This window comes from Suricata suricatta, chromosome 16, assembly GCF_006229205.1.
Source record: "Suricata suricatta isolate VVHF042 chromosome 16, meerkat_22Aug2017_6uvM2_HiC, whole genome shotgun sequence".
Classification (NCBI taxonomy): Eukaryota; Metazoa; Chordata; class Mammalia; order Carnivora; family Herpestidae; genus Suricata; species Suricata suricatta.
The window spans coordinates 4980774-4995626 of NC_043715.1; the positions used below are offsets into that span (position 1 = coordinate 4980774).

The 14853-nt window shown below is 40.8% G+C and overlaps 1 protein-coding gene and 1 long non-coding RNA gene across 3 annotated transcripts in view; one reads left to right on the forward strand and one right to left on the reverse strand.

Annotated features, from left to right (window-relative positions):
* CDH13 (cadherin 13) overlaps positions 1-14853 on the reverse strand; it is a 1008030-nt gene that overhangs the window by 639157 nt on the left and 354020 nt on the right. The window lies entirely within an intron of this gene.
* LOC115280348 overlaps positions 911-14853 on the forward strand; it is an 18718-nt gene continuing 4775 nt past the window's right edge. Inside the window, exons 1-2 of the long non-coding RNA XR_003903745.1 lie at positions 911-1111; positions 14730-14815. This is a non-coding gene — a long non-coding RNA (uncharacterized LOC115280348). The remainder of the gene's footprint in view (positions 1112-14729; positions 14816-14853) is intronic.

Sequence of the window (14853 nt, forward strand, 5' to 3'; positions counted from 1 at the left end):
TCCCTCGGCTTCTCAGAGGTGCCAGGTGAGGGCGTGCTGAAGGACCAGACCCACATTCAGGGTCCGGCGCATCACAGGCACCCCATATAGTCTAGCTTTCTTCCCAGTGGGCTCTATCAAATGGCTGAGGATTGCAAATTGGGTCCTTGTTTGTTTTAGATATCTTTACTAATTTAGGAGCAGATGCTCTAAACTGTGGTTCTTTTTCAAGGCTATGAGAATCACCTGGAGAGCATTAAAAAAAAAGAGCAATACCTTCTCAACTCCCAACCAAGATTCCAACATAATGGGGCTGGTCTGGGGTCTGGACACTAGTCCCTCTCTCAAGCTCCCCAGACAAATCTCATGCAGCTGGGGCTGAGAACCAGGGCCTCAGACAATGGACTGCTGGTCAAGATGCCAGATTTCTGGGTTTCCCAGCCGTCCTTGGTGCAGAGAGGAGGTTGGGGACCTAGCATGCCAGAAGCTGCTATCCCCATGGCCTAAGAAAGGGCAGCTTTAATGGTGGGTCTCTAGCCCTTTTCTAATCCTGGTTCCTGTGTGGCAGCTGAGACCTTGGGCGGCCCACCAATCCTCCTGCACCTCAATGACTTTAAAGTGGGACATAATAGTACCCCCTCACAGGCACTGTAATTCTTAGGGCGCACATTCAACACGATCATATACACCTATGTGATAGTTAGGATGCTGTTTCGTGAATAAGAATGATCACCATCATTACTCCAGTAATCGTGGGCATTAAGGAAGCTACTTTTTCCTTTTCCTGCACAGTTTCCTGCTGCCAGCTGGCTTTCCACCTGCCTCCTGGGTCCTTCCATCTCTTTCTAGTCAGGTACCCAGGCTCTGGCCTGCTGGGCCGAGTGTGGTTCCCATGGAGATGGTTACTATAGGTGCCTCTGTTGGGGGCTAGGGGAGAGGGGCAGAGGATTCAGATCCAGGCTTGAATCCTCCTACTTTTCTTGGCGAAGCCCAACCTAACTCACGTGAGAGGTGGTGAAGGAAAAGGTGACATCAAAGGAGTAAAATTACAGGCCCTCCCACAGCAGACTCAACGGAGTTTCGCTGGATGTTCCTTAAATGGATGGTTTGCACGGATGACTTCCAATCTAAGGTATTATTTTTCCGAAAAGCATGACATCACACTGAGAGATTCATGTTCACGACTGCAGTGAATCCTCACATTACCAGTGCAAGGGAGGCAGTTTTTTCTTTCCCTCTAGGAACGGAGCCTTGGGGAGGCTGAAAAAGGTTAAGGCCACACAGTTAGTCTACGTTATTCTCCTGCGGTGAACGTACCCCTTCCTTCAAGGCCCCCAGCCTACAGTTCTGCCGTATCTTCATAGCTGATCCATTATTCGGTTAACATTTTTCTTTCACTTGAGTCAAATTATTTATTCTCACAAAATTATTTGAAGATAACATTTATAATACATGTGGGATGTGCCAGATGTCCTTTATCTCTAAAAATGTTAAATGAAATCTAAGGAGTCAAATGAAAACCTCTATTTGTCTTTGCAGCCACTAAAGCTCTCCTGAAATGCGGGCCTGGGCTCCATGCCTCTCTGCACGTCCCTCATGTAAACAAATTCCTGCCTGGCTCCACCTTCCTCAGGCTCATAATCTACAAGGGATCCCATAGAACTCCATAGGATTATTTGATGTAATCCAGCAGGCCTTCTGATATTTGAAAGAATATATCTAACATAAATAATGCAGGTTTGAGAGATAAGCAAACCTTAGAAAAGGTACAGATCTAGACTTCGCCAATGACAACTTTGGCCATAGGTAAATGGCAGATCTGAAATATATGAGGAATGCTTAATAAAAAGAGAAACAATTCATCACACTCTTTATTCTTCTTCCCCCTAGAAAAACAGACTCTACTTCCCTGCCGATTATAATCATACCTTAAAATCCCTATTAAAGGGTGCAACTGATAGCCTCAGCCTTGCATCATTGTCCCATTAACTTTGCCAACACGACCACGATATGTGATTCTCAAACTTTTTAAAAAAATTTAAGGTTTACTTTATTTATAGTTGAAAGAGATGGAGATAGCGTGAATGGGAGAGGGGTGGAGGGAGAGAGAGAGAGAGAGAGAGAGAGAGAGAGAGAGAGAGAGAGAATCCCAAGCAGGCTCCGTGCTGTCAGCAAAAAGCCCTATATGGGGCTCGAACCCATGAAACCATGAGATCATGATCTGAGCTGAAAACCAAGAGTCGGAAAATTAACTGAGCCACCCAGGCGCCCCTCAAACTTTTTAAAAGAGATGGAGTCAGTGCATGTTTGGGGACAGATTTCAAAGAACATATTAAGGATGAAATTGAATAGTTTATGTCTATTTTTAAAATGCTTTTTGAAAGAGAGAGAGAGAGAGAGAGCGAGAAAGGGAGGAAGGGAGGGAGGGAGTAGGGTATGGGCAGAGAGAGAGGGAGACACAGAATCTGAAGTAGGCTCCAGACTCTGAGCTGTCAGCACAAAAGCCCAACACAGGGCTTGAACTCAGGTCTCGCGAGATTATGACCTGAGCTGAAGTTGGGACATTTAACTAACTGAGCCACTCAGGCACGCATCTATCAATTTTTTTTTTAATGTGTTTCTATAGAGACATCCTTCTAAATAGCCTGGAATGACACCATGACGATAATTGAAAGGAAACATTCTAATAAACAATTAAACTTGTGAACAAATGTTTAAAATCTCTATCTGAGAAGGAAAATAAACTCTCTGTGCTAATACGAACCTACAAAGGACTTCCTAACACAGTTTATCACTATGGCATTTAAAATAGCTTCTGGAAAGAAAAAAATATACATATAATAAACTGTACACGGGGATTTGTTGGAGTCAATTGCACAACATCATTCTTTGTGATAATCTTTGAAGACCCCAGGAGAAGAAGTGGGGGGAGTGAAAACCCCCCACCTGGGGGGAAATGCAAATGAGACAAATGGCACCACTCAGAGTTTCAATTATGCTTTCAGCATGTTTCCACTCAAAATGTCCTCTGGGCTTAATGCAAATGTCACAAAAAGACAAACTTCAGCTGGGAGACAAAACCACAATTGAAATGGGAAGTTTGGCGCGTGAATTAAGGGGCTTAATCTTCCTGACCTTGATTTTATACTTTATTTCTTTCTTTTGAATGTGATTCTTGAGGATGAAAATCCAAAAGGCATAGATTTCTTACCATCTTGCAATGTTTGAGCAAGCAAATTAAGCTGTATTATGATCCCAGGAAATATGAAAATGCAAATGGATTTAAATTTGTCTGCAAAATATAGATCAGTCCTGCTCATGGAGATAGGTATGTACTAAAATATGGAATTTGTCCTACTTTTGTAAGCATTTGGGGGTCAGTCTATGACCAAACCCTCATATCTTCGATGAGTGAATGGTCCAAAATACATATACACATTTGTAGAGACTTAAAAATTGGTCTGCAGGTGAGAGATACGTGTAACTCTCAGCATTGGTGGTCAGACTACTCGTCTGGTTGGGTGAGTTTGCATGTGGATCAGTGGGCCAATGGGCTTTCAATCAGTCTTGCTAGGAGCTGACTGTCTCCCACAGATAGATACGGTTGGGTCTACAGATAATCTGCTTCTAGAGATCTCTAGTCACACACAGAAGGACGTGGCATAGTTTCAGCAGTTACGCTGGCTTAGGGGAAAAGTCTTCATTCATAGCATTTGCCCATGTCTGTGGTGTAAATATTCTAAACATGTCTGATTTCAGCTACCAATGTGCCTTCAGTTGGCTTGCAGACTTTCTAGAAGCTTAACAACCATCTTAGGAGTATAAACATTGGCCCCAGCACACCACGGAGACCAGGAATCGATTCTGTCCCGCAGAATGTAAATTGTTGACTCTGCTTTAGGATATACCAGCCATCCGCGTAAGTCAAACAGAATGCAATCCAATTGTTCCAGAGGCAAGACGGTCTGCATATGTGCTCACGTGCTAGTCCTTGCCGGGACACGGAACGCTGGGCCTTTCTGACAACGGAAGTAGCATTTAATTCAAAAACATCAGATGGACTCTCCCCAGGCTACAGAGCAAGACTAATTGCTTTTCACATCCTCCAGTATCCCACTGCCATCCAGAGGGACCAACTTCCTTTGAAAGAGCTCACACGGCTTAGTCCAGAGGCACTATGGACCTGCCCAACCGAGAGAAACAGAAAGCATTTCCTATGGTTTCCCCAAACCCCTTCATTTCTCAAATGTTCTAGCCAATCAAACTTCCATTAACATATGTTCAGTCCTGACCCCATTGGACCAGGTCACAGGCACCTCACCCAGCCTTCATTCATTCTACCCTCCTGATTCCTAAACATGCTGAAATGTGCCCTGTACTCCATTGTTGGCCTGGAATCAGCAGTGACATTTGTACAACTTCTGGAAGGTTGTGGGCATGTTCCTAACCATGACTCATTAGCTCAGGAGTACATTTCACCTGCAAAGTCTTTGTAGGTTTGATGGGTACAGAATGCACAGTCTTGATACCATCTTACATTGTGATTCCAACCTTGATAAAATAAGAGTTTCAATCCTATCTAGGCAAAGGTATCATAATGAATGATCTTGTCAAGTGATCTTCTGTAGAAGCCTATTTTTGCCATGTAAACCCTTAAGGGCTTCCTCTTGGAACAAGATAGGGCCCACATCTGCTTTCAGGGGATTCTCTGCCTACCATTAAAAACTGAGCTGCTAGCTCTCAAACTAGTCTTTTCTGTCAGGGTTACATTTTCCTCTTGTTACAGATTCTTTAAAACATGGCAGATTGTTTTCTGAAAGAATACTGTGCATCGTCTATCCCATGGTACTTATAATCACTATGAATTTGTATTTCAAATTGGAATTACTTTATATGGCATAGTGCGTGACATAATATACACTCAACCCTGTTTGTTGAATGAATAAACACCAGAACTACAACCTGACAGCTAAGCAGATTTGAAATTCCCCAAACAAAACTGAGAATGATGGCCCAAACTCATAGGAAGATTTGAGTAAGTCGATTGAAACTCACCCAATCAGCGAAATATTAATCACAGACTCAGCAGGTTTGAGAATCACCAAGTCTCAGATTTACAGAGATCCTCTCTCAGTGATTTCCATAGGACTAACATATGTCTCTTACATAGCCTTTCGTTTCTGCGTTATCTACTAATTACATGCAAACGTGCCTCCCTCCCTATTTCTCTGTACCGGATAAGTTAAGAATAGAGGCTTGTTCCATGGCAACATTCAAGATTTTGGCCTTGCAGTTGGAGTTGTCTGGGGGACATGTGGCAGAGGGTCCTGGCAGATCCTGATCATGTCTGATGCCATCAGACCTGTGATTTCCCAAGTACCTGTCAATTGCCTGGGCAGATCCACATAAGGAGGAAGGGACCTGTGAGGAGGAAAACTTCTATACGGGCACTAAGAGAGAGGCAGAAACAGAAGGAAGACAGAACTCTAAATTGGCTTCCTACTCCATCACCATGGGTTTGTAGTTCAAGAAAAGAAAAAGCTATATATACAAGCTTAAGGATTCACAAACCATAGGCAATTTAGGTAATCTCAAGCTCTGTTAGCTGGTTCCCTACAACCTGCAATGGTGAATGGCGGCTTGGCCCATTTCTAAATGGAGTACACCCTGACTTTGCTCCAGCACAATGGAGGCTGGAGTAGCTTTGTGTCTCCTGGCATCTTGGGGGTTCATGCCTTAGAAGATCCTAGAGATGGACTTTGAGAAGCAGCCTTCTTACAAAGAGCAGTGAGGAAGATACTTCCTTCAGGAGGTTTTCAGGTAAGTTATGCAAGAAAGAGACCAGAAGGAGGGGTCATGAGAGAATAATTTGTTGAGTTTGTGTGAGGTCTTCCCCAAATCATCTCAATGATGGCCAGAGGAGGGGGTAAGGTGAGGTTTCACAATTGTGCAGGTGGGGCCTCCAAGAATGTATCATGCAAATATTATTATTTGCATGAACTCATTATTGTTCAAATGCTAGAAAAGCCTGAAGAAATTCAGATTACCATTTGAAAGTGCTAGTATTTCTGGATGAAATAATTTGTTCATTACTAGATATTTTCAAGTAGAATCTAAATGGCTATTCAGCAGGAATGGTGTGGAAGAGATTCTGGTGTTGGATGATGTCTTTTACAATTGGGAAATACTATGATTCTCAATCCCAAATTATTATCTAGCAACCCATTACAATATTTTTTTCACTTACAATGTGCAGTAGAGTGGGTACTAAGGGATAAATGCCAACATAATGATGAATAAGGTAAATTATCTGCTTTCATGATATTCAGAGTTTAGAAGATTGGACCACACAACCATCTGGGGGGTTGCCCCATTGAAGCTTCAGTGTTCCATTTCTTCATTGTATCAAAAGGCCAAACAAGCACCACAGGGGAGAAATTACAAGCAAACAAACCATAGGTGAATACAATAACTTATTTCTAGCAGCAAGAAAAAGTCAACTAATGAGCAGGCTCATCATTATCAGAAATCATCCAACATGAGGGATTATCAACAAGTATTTTTCACTTTATGAAGGAGATGTGTTCTCTAAAAATTGCTTAGAAAGCAAATTTTTGTGTATCTTCCCTATATTTTGTTATAAAGTTGGATGTGTTCTTCTAAAGAATATTTTGGCCTCAAGCCATAATAAAATCATGTTTAAGAATGCAGGAACATATGAGTAACATTTGAAGCGATTAATTGTAGCTTTTCGGGTAAATATTTATCCTAATACATAAGCAAAATAGTCAAAGTATAAAAATCACATAGGCACATTTTTTAAATGACTATGAGAATTTGAAGATCTAATTACAACCTTGACCACCATCAATTTAACAAGGCAGCATCATGTATCTAAAGGGCTTTTAGTTTTGACTCAATCTCTTACATAGAACTCTAGGTGGAATGACCAATTGGTCTTTTACTATACTCCCATGGAAGGTTTCAGAAAGGATAAAGAGGGTGTGGATATGAAAGCAGGTAGGAGGACAGCAGTGGTAACTCAACATTTGGCAATAAATAAAAATGTCCAAAATGAGCAAACAAAAATCCTGCAAAATGAGTCTTCATGGAATGTGTATTCAATCAGCTTCTGATTTATAAATATTAAATGTATAAAGTGCTATCATTAATAGAGAAGACACAGTCCCATTTCCTAAAGACTCATCACAACAAGTGTACTCCTTAATCCCCATTACCAATTCAACCCATCCCCCTACTCATCTCCATTCTGGTTACCATCAGTTTGTTGTCTATAATTAAGAATCTATTTCTTGGTTTGGCTCTCTCTTTTTCTTTCTCTCTTTTTTCTCCCCCTTGGCTCATTTGTTTTATTTCTTAAGTTCCATATAAAGTGAAATCATATGATATTGGTACATCTCTGACTTATTTATTTCACTTAGAATAACACTCTCTATCTCTATCCACTTCATTGCAAATAGCAAGATTTCATTTTTATGACTGAGTAATATTCCATTATATCTATATCTATCTATCTATTTACCACATCTATATCTATCTCTCTCTCCATCCATCCATCCATTCATCCATTTATCTTTCCATCCACCTTATCTATCTATCTATCTATCTATCTATCTATCTATCTATCTATCAACCAACCAACCAACCACATCTTCTTTATTCATTCATTCATCAATTGATGGAATAATGGAAACTTGGGCTGTTTCCATAATTTTGCTATTATAAGTAATGCTCCTATAAACAACTGGGGTGCATTTATCCCTCTGAATTAATATTTCTGTATTCTCTAGGTAAATACATAGTAGTGTAATTGCTGTACAGTACAACAGTTCTATTTGTAACTTTCTGAGGAAACTCCATACTATTTTCCAGGGTGACTGCACCAGTTAGTCTTCCCACCGAGTGTAAGAGGGTTCCCTTTTTTTCACACCCTCTACAACACCTGTTGTTTCTTGTGTTATTGATTTTAGCCATTCTGACAGGTTTGAGGTGATATCTCATTGTAGTTTTGATTTGCGTCTCCCTGATGATTAGTGATGTTGAGCATCTTCCCGTGAGCATGTTGGCCATCTATGTCTTCTTTGAGAAAATGTCTATTAATGTCTTTTGCCCATTTTTAATTGTATCATTTATTTTTCATGTTTAAAGTTTTATAAATTCTTTATATATTTTAGATACTAACCCTTTATTGTATATGTCAACCACAAGTATCTTCTCCCATTCCATAGGTTGCTTTTTTTTATTTTGTTTTGTTCATTGTTTCCTTTGCTGTGCAGAAGATTTTATTTTGATGAAATCCCAATAGTTCATTTTTGCTTTTGTTTCCCTTGCTTTGAGGGCAAGAAAGGAACTTCTAGAAAGAAGTTCCTATGGCCAATATCAAAGAAGTTACTGCCTGTGCTCTGTTCTAGTATCTTTGTGGTTTCAGGTCTCACATTTACATCCTTCATCCATTTTGAATTTATTCTTGTGTGTGGTGTGAGAAAGTGCTCCGGTTTCATTCTTTTGCATGTTGCTGTGCAGTTTTCCCAACACCATTTGTGGAAGAAACTGTCTTTTTCCCATTGGATATTCTTTCCTGCTTTGTTGAAGATGAATTGACCATATAGTTGTGGGTTTATTTGGAGGATTTCTATTCTATGCCATTAATCGATATATCTATGTACTGTTAACCTTTTAACAAAGTATCAGGAACACAATATATATTCAGTAAGTGGCACCTTATCATACCAATCTTCACATGATATTTCAACTGTTTTACTAGAGAGGAAATGAGGGACATCAGTGACAGAACTTGAGTTCAAACCCAGGTTCACCACACTCCAAGAGTTTCACTGTGCCACTCTGTGTACTCTAATTACTAGATTTGAAAAATTATCTAGGAATTAGTGGGTGAAGAAACAGGAGACTTACTCTACATAAAATGTAACAAACCAATCTGTACCAGGTTAGCTTACCAACCTACGTGATCCAAGAAAATGGACAAATTGGCTGGGTATCAAAAATTTGTAATAACATCAAACTAGCTGAGGATTTTAGCAAGACAACATTCACTCCAGTCCTTAACTAGTTCAGTGAACATAAATGCCAGTGGTATGCGAGTTAAATGAGTGTTAGCTCATATGAACAGGCATTAGTAATCATCTGAAGCATTTACTTGATCTTCAAGGCACCCCACAAAACCATAATGGTGTTGATTTTTCAGGTCTGACGTCTATCTTCTATAGAAGATATATTCTATATACAATTAGATATATACCTATATATAGATATCCTTTAATATACAGTTATATATACTTCTACACACAGATAGATATATATCTATCTTCTATATATAGTTACCTGCAAAACATTTTCTAAATGTCAGGCAGTATACTAACCACTGATAAATATTTCTTTCACCTTTCCAACAGTCTTTTGAAGATAATATTATAGAGATGGGGAAATTGAAGCCCAGAGAGATAAGCAAATTTCCTCTTCTTTTTTAAATGTTTATTTTTTAGAGAGCACATGTGTGTGTATGAGAGAGAATGAGCAGGACAGGGGCAGAGGGGGGTGGGGCAGAGGATCTGAAGCAGGCTCTGGACTGACAGCAGAGAGCCCAATGCAAGGCTCACACTCACAAACCAGGAGATCACGACTTGAGCTGAAGTCAGACGTTTACGTGACTGAGCCACCCAGGTTCCCCGAAGCAAATTTCTTCAGGCCACACATCTATACATAGCAGAGGTGGAACTTGGGTTTTTTTTTTTTTTTTTAAACCTCTATTGCAGAGTCCTGCCCCAGGTTCTGGGAGAAGACGCAGAGGGTGTGCTATTCCAGAACTGGTAGAATCCAAAGTGTTAGAAGTTAGTCTGCAGCCTAGGAGCATATGGCTTAACAGAAGTTATACAGTCTGTCTAGAGTTGAAAAAGGTGTCAAAGGCAGAGTTGAATACAATCTTGAAATAAGTGATTAGATCCACCAGGGAAAATCCCATTTTCCAGAAACCAGAAGTTTCTGTAGGTCAAAATTTAGGGAACACTTAAACTTTGGAGAAGGGTGAGGAAAATGCATGAATGGGGCCCGGCCAGATCATTATGCAGCCCCAGAACATCTAAAAATATTCAAGAGCTCTTAAGAGCTGGGAGAAACACTTACTGTGGAATTTGCTATCAGCGATCTATCTAAAACTTTGATCAGAGAACTACTGAGATCTGGACTTTCTGAGGACCAACACCCTGCTATTGTACTGCAAAGCCATCGCAAATTCCCGGGTCACAGCAAACAAAACATCATAGGGGGACGACAAAAGAGCATGGACGTTTGATCCATGGTCTTCAGTATGGTTTGATTTTCACAAAACTCAAATAATCTGCAGACAGCGCGTGAATGAGTATCTTGTGTGTAAAACATCCTGAGGTGTTCTGAACAAGCCATCCTTCATTCCCTGTGGAGACCAAGAATGCTTCTGTGCAGAGATGGCCTTATGCTACCTGCGATTCCAGAGAGGGTTTAGAAACATCTCCAGAAGATGGACTAGTGCTTGGGAGCCAAGTACACTGTCTGAGGCAACAATCCTTCCTAACGGATACGCTCAAGATATGGACAAAGTCGGTGGCTTGATAATAGCCAGCAGCAATGCCAATCAACTCCCATCGAATGTGGAGCACGGGCTTCTACACCTTCTAATTTTCTCCTGACCTATCCTTTGGTAACCTGGGAGTTCTTTCAGGCCAAAAGCCTCTTAACAGCTTTATCTTCAGCTTTCTGGCTCTGCTTGGTGCTAATCCTGGCAAGAGCCGATGATCAGAAATATTAGCCGACTCTTTGGTTGTAACCAATTAATTCATTCAGCTCTTCCCTAATTGTAGCGGGTGAGACGCTCGCCAGCTGTGATAACAAATTGGTTCTGTCTAGTTGACAAAACCTTATCAGGAAATTAAAATAAGATGATCTGGCTTACAATACATGAAGCACAATTAATTCTTGTCTGCATATATGATCTTCTGATGTAAGCAAGAAAATGATCATCCCTGTAGGTCATGTCTATTCATCCTCCAGTTGCCAAGAGATTTTTATTGCATCCCTTATGCCATATGGCATCATCTCTAGACTGAGCCTCGTGGGAATGGACGAGGATGCCTGCCAGGAGTGTCTCGTCACCTGTTAACGGTGTCCCATTTTCTTGTGATTTCTTCACTCAACAATAGCCCGTGTTCATTTCCTTAGGAAGTAAAAGCCACTGCATCTGCAGGTCATTGTTCTGCTCTCCACCCTACCTGAATTATCATGGGACCAGCATGAGCCAAATGTAAATTCTAGCTTTCCATCAAAACTGGCAACTTTCACAATTGAAGGATTCTTATATGGGATCGCGGGTATATTACTGTGATTACAGAAGGCCCCACGTGTCTGAAAATGTTCTTTTTGCACATACCCACGGCAAGTCTAAGGTTCCTGAAATTTATTGCTAGTGCTTTTTCTTTATATATGTATGCTGCGAGCTGAAGCATATGGTCCCACACAACTGTGATATTTACGATAATGAATCACAGATGTTTAAATGGATGTAATCTGAAAACACTTAAATGCTAAGATGCTGAAATCTTACTGCAAACATTGCAAAGTGAGGACCTTTGGATTATGTTCATTTTCAGATATTATCATGAGGAATAGAACTTAACATATCCCGGGGAAATAGCAGGCAGAAAGAAATGACTCCCCTTCCCCCTTGAAAGAAATACAGTGTTCAAAGTAAACAAGGAACTCCAAGGGTGTAGATTTGATAAATGAATTGTAGTCCCTTCTAGAATTAATGGTGAGGTGCACCTGGGTGGCTCAGTCAGTTAAGCATGCGACTTTGGCTCAGGGCATGATCTCACGGTTTGTGAGTTCGAGCCCCAGGTTGGGCTCTGTGCTGACAGCTTGGAGGCTGGAGCCTGCTTTGGATTCTGTGTCTCCCTCTCTTTCTGTCCCTTCCCCACTCACACTCTGTCTCTCAAAAATGAATAAACATTAAAAATAATTTAGTATTAAGGGAGAGCCTGCACAGTGGATTTTTTTTTTACTGTGTAACCATCTTATAATTCATATTGCATTAATGGTTATTTTTAAGTACAAACATTTTTAAATTTTACTGGACTGAAATGGAAACTACACGCATTCACCATTCATCATCTCTCATTTGCCCCATAGCCATCACACGATTTGATGTATATCCTACCAGACTTACGAACTATATCCACACTCATCCAGTAAGTAGCCTGGTTCTTCTATTACACACATTTTTTTTCTAATACATTTTATGTAAGTTCATATATAAATATATTTAATTTTTTCTCCATGACTGCATAACGCCATTTAGTGTGGATTTCCTATTTTTAAAACAGTTTCCTATTGCTGGACACTCAGGTTTTCCTGTTTCATAATGAAGAACTATGTAGTAGGAACACTTTATACCTGCCTTTTTGCACATATGTGCAAGTATTTTTCTGCAGTTGAGACTCATCTTGGAAACTGCTGATTCAAAAGAAATGCCCATTTAAAATTTACTTAGACAGTGACAAATGGTCCACCAGAAAGGCTTTATTGATTTGGACTCTAATCCAAAGTATATTAGAGTTCTCTTCCCTCACACTAACAGTGGAGAATACAGTTTTTGTGGTTTTTGCCAATTTGATAGTTGGAAGAAAGGTATGTTGTTAATTTGTGTATTAATGATGAATTGCAAGGTGAGTAGGCATTGTCTCATAGAACGGGCCATTTTTATTTCCTTTTCTGTGAATTTCGGGGTCTGTCAGAGTATGCAGGAGTTCAGACTGCCAAGCTGTCTGTCATTCAAGTTGTTCCTTGCCTTTTCCCCTCATCAGACTCTGAGCTTCTTAAAGGAAGGAACCGTGTCTTGAGCGATGTCCTCTCCATTGCTGAGCTGACGCAGGCATCTGTGTTTTGTTGAACGAACGCCTGCTCGCATGGAAGAGGCCAGTGTTTCTCTGTCCCTCCTCACCAGAGTCCCACTTTCAGAGAGGAGACTCACTTCACCCCTCTCCCTGCCTGGCTCCTTTCCCTTTCATGCCGTGCCTCTTCCTTACCAGGGGGGGAAAATGCCTCATACTTGCAGGGACTTGGTCAGTGCGGTAACCCGTGCCATTCTAGCACTAGCACAGACCAGACAGGCAGCACTTAGTAAATATTTTATAAATGCCTCAATCTTTGTCTTATAATCTGTCAAACTGTTTCGACACCAGATACCACACTGGCACCCAACTTTGAAAGGTGAACTGGCGTTCTCCATGTCCTTTCTGTTTTTCTGCTTCTGTCTTGTGCTGAGGGACAGTGGGGAGCCTCAGGGTTCTGGCTGAGGTTTTAATCCCCACTTTGGGATGTATTCAGAGATTGTGAGAACGAGAAACAAGAAGCTTGTGGGCCAAGTTATGACCAAATATCCCTCTAAGTCAGGAGTCAGGAGTTCACAGCCTACAGCTCAAATCTGGCCCACAACCTGCTTTTGTCAACAAAGTTTTATTGGAACACAGCCACACCCTTTATTTCCATGGGGCTGGTTTTGGTCTACAACTGCAGGATTAAATAGTTGCAAAAGAGACTGTGTGGCTCACAAAACCTAGGGTATTTTGTTATCTGGACCTCGGCAGAAAAAGTTTGCTGATCTACCTATAGGCCAAGGTCACATCCCTACGCCACCCCCCACCCCTCCACCCCCCACACCTGACTCTTCAACATACCTACTCTCAGCCACCTGAGCGCTCGGACAACTAAACTCAGCCACAATGTACTTGGCACTCACTGCCATGATTAGCACGAAGACTGTCAGCGGAGGGGAAAATGACTCACATGCACTTACCTAAATGTTATCTCATTGCCTGCGTATTGCCTTTAATTTTCCAAAATAAACTCTGCTGGGAGATATTTTCCATTCAAAATAGATCCTCCAATGGTTTAACTTTTTAAATACACTTTTAAAATCCATTATCTGCCATCATTAGATATATGGACAAGCGCTCATGGAAAAGATGACTATATCCAGAAGAGCAGAAGGGAATTGTGTATATCTATATTTTTTTATGTCTCTAAAGCAATAATTTAATTTACAACCAAGAAATTAACTGAGAATCATGCTTTTGATCTAGTTCACACATAAAACTGTTTGTCTTCAAGGTCTGTTTCCCACACTGAAAATAATCCGTCATCTTTTAATGTGATTTGTCATTAATTTTTGTTTCTTTTCTTGTACACAGTCTGTCATTACTTTCCCCTAAATGACTAAGATGTCTGCTTTTCTGCACTCTCTCAGTGAAGCCCCTTGAAAATTTAGCTTCCGGAAAAATGAAATAGGAATTATGCAGCCCAAAGGTGGTAGGGAAATAGTTATTTTATTTTATCTTATTTTTCTGACAAGGATCCAGGTCATTAGCAAGAAACAAAAAAACATTTCTTAAGGAAAAAAAAGGCACCATTTCTTTGAGCAAAGGGGCAAAAGGAAGAAAGATAGAAACCAAAAACTCTCAAAATGGTTTAACATCTCCATAAAGTCAGATGCTATACTGGAACTGGAAAAGGATCATCACTGTGTGTTTTATGTTCCTAAAAATCCACTGAGCTCAGAAAAGTACATTTAAACTACAGCACGTTTTCCTCTGTAATTTTACAGGTTTGCAGTGGGTGGTTTCCTGGGTTCTTACTTAGTGCCTTTTAAGCCTGGGAATCATGGATATGATTTCCTCCTTCAGCATCAGAGCCCCGGAAAGAAGGCCCCGGTTCTGGACTCAGATGGGCATGGAGACGACACCTGGTGATATTAATTCAGCAAGACCCGGTGTGTGTGTGTGTGTGTGTGAGAGAGAGGGAGAGGGA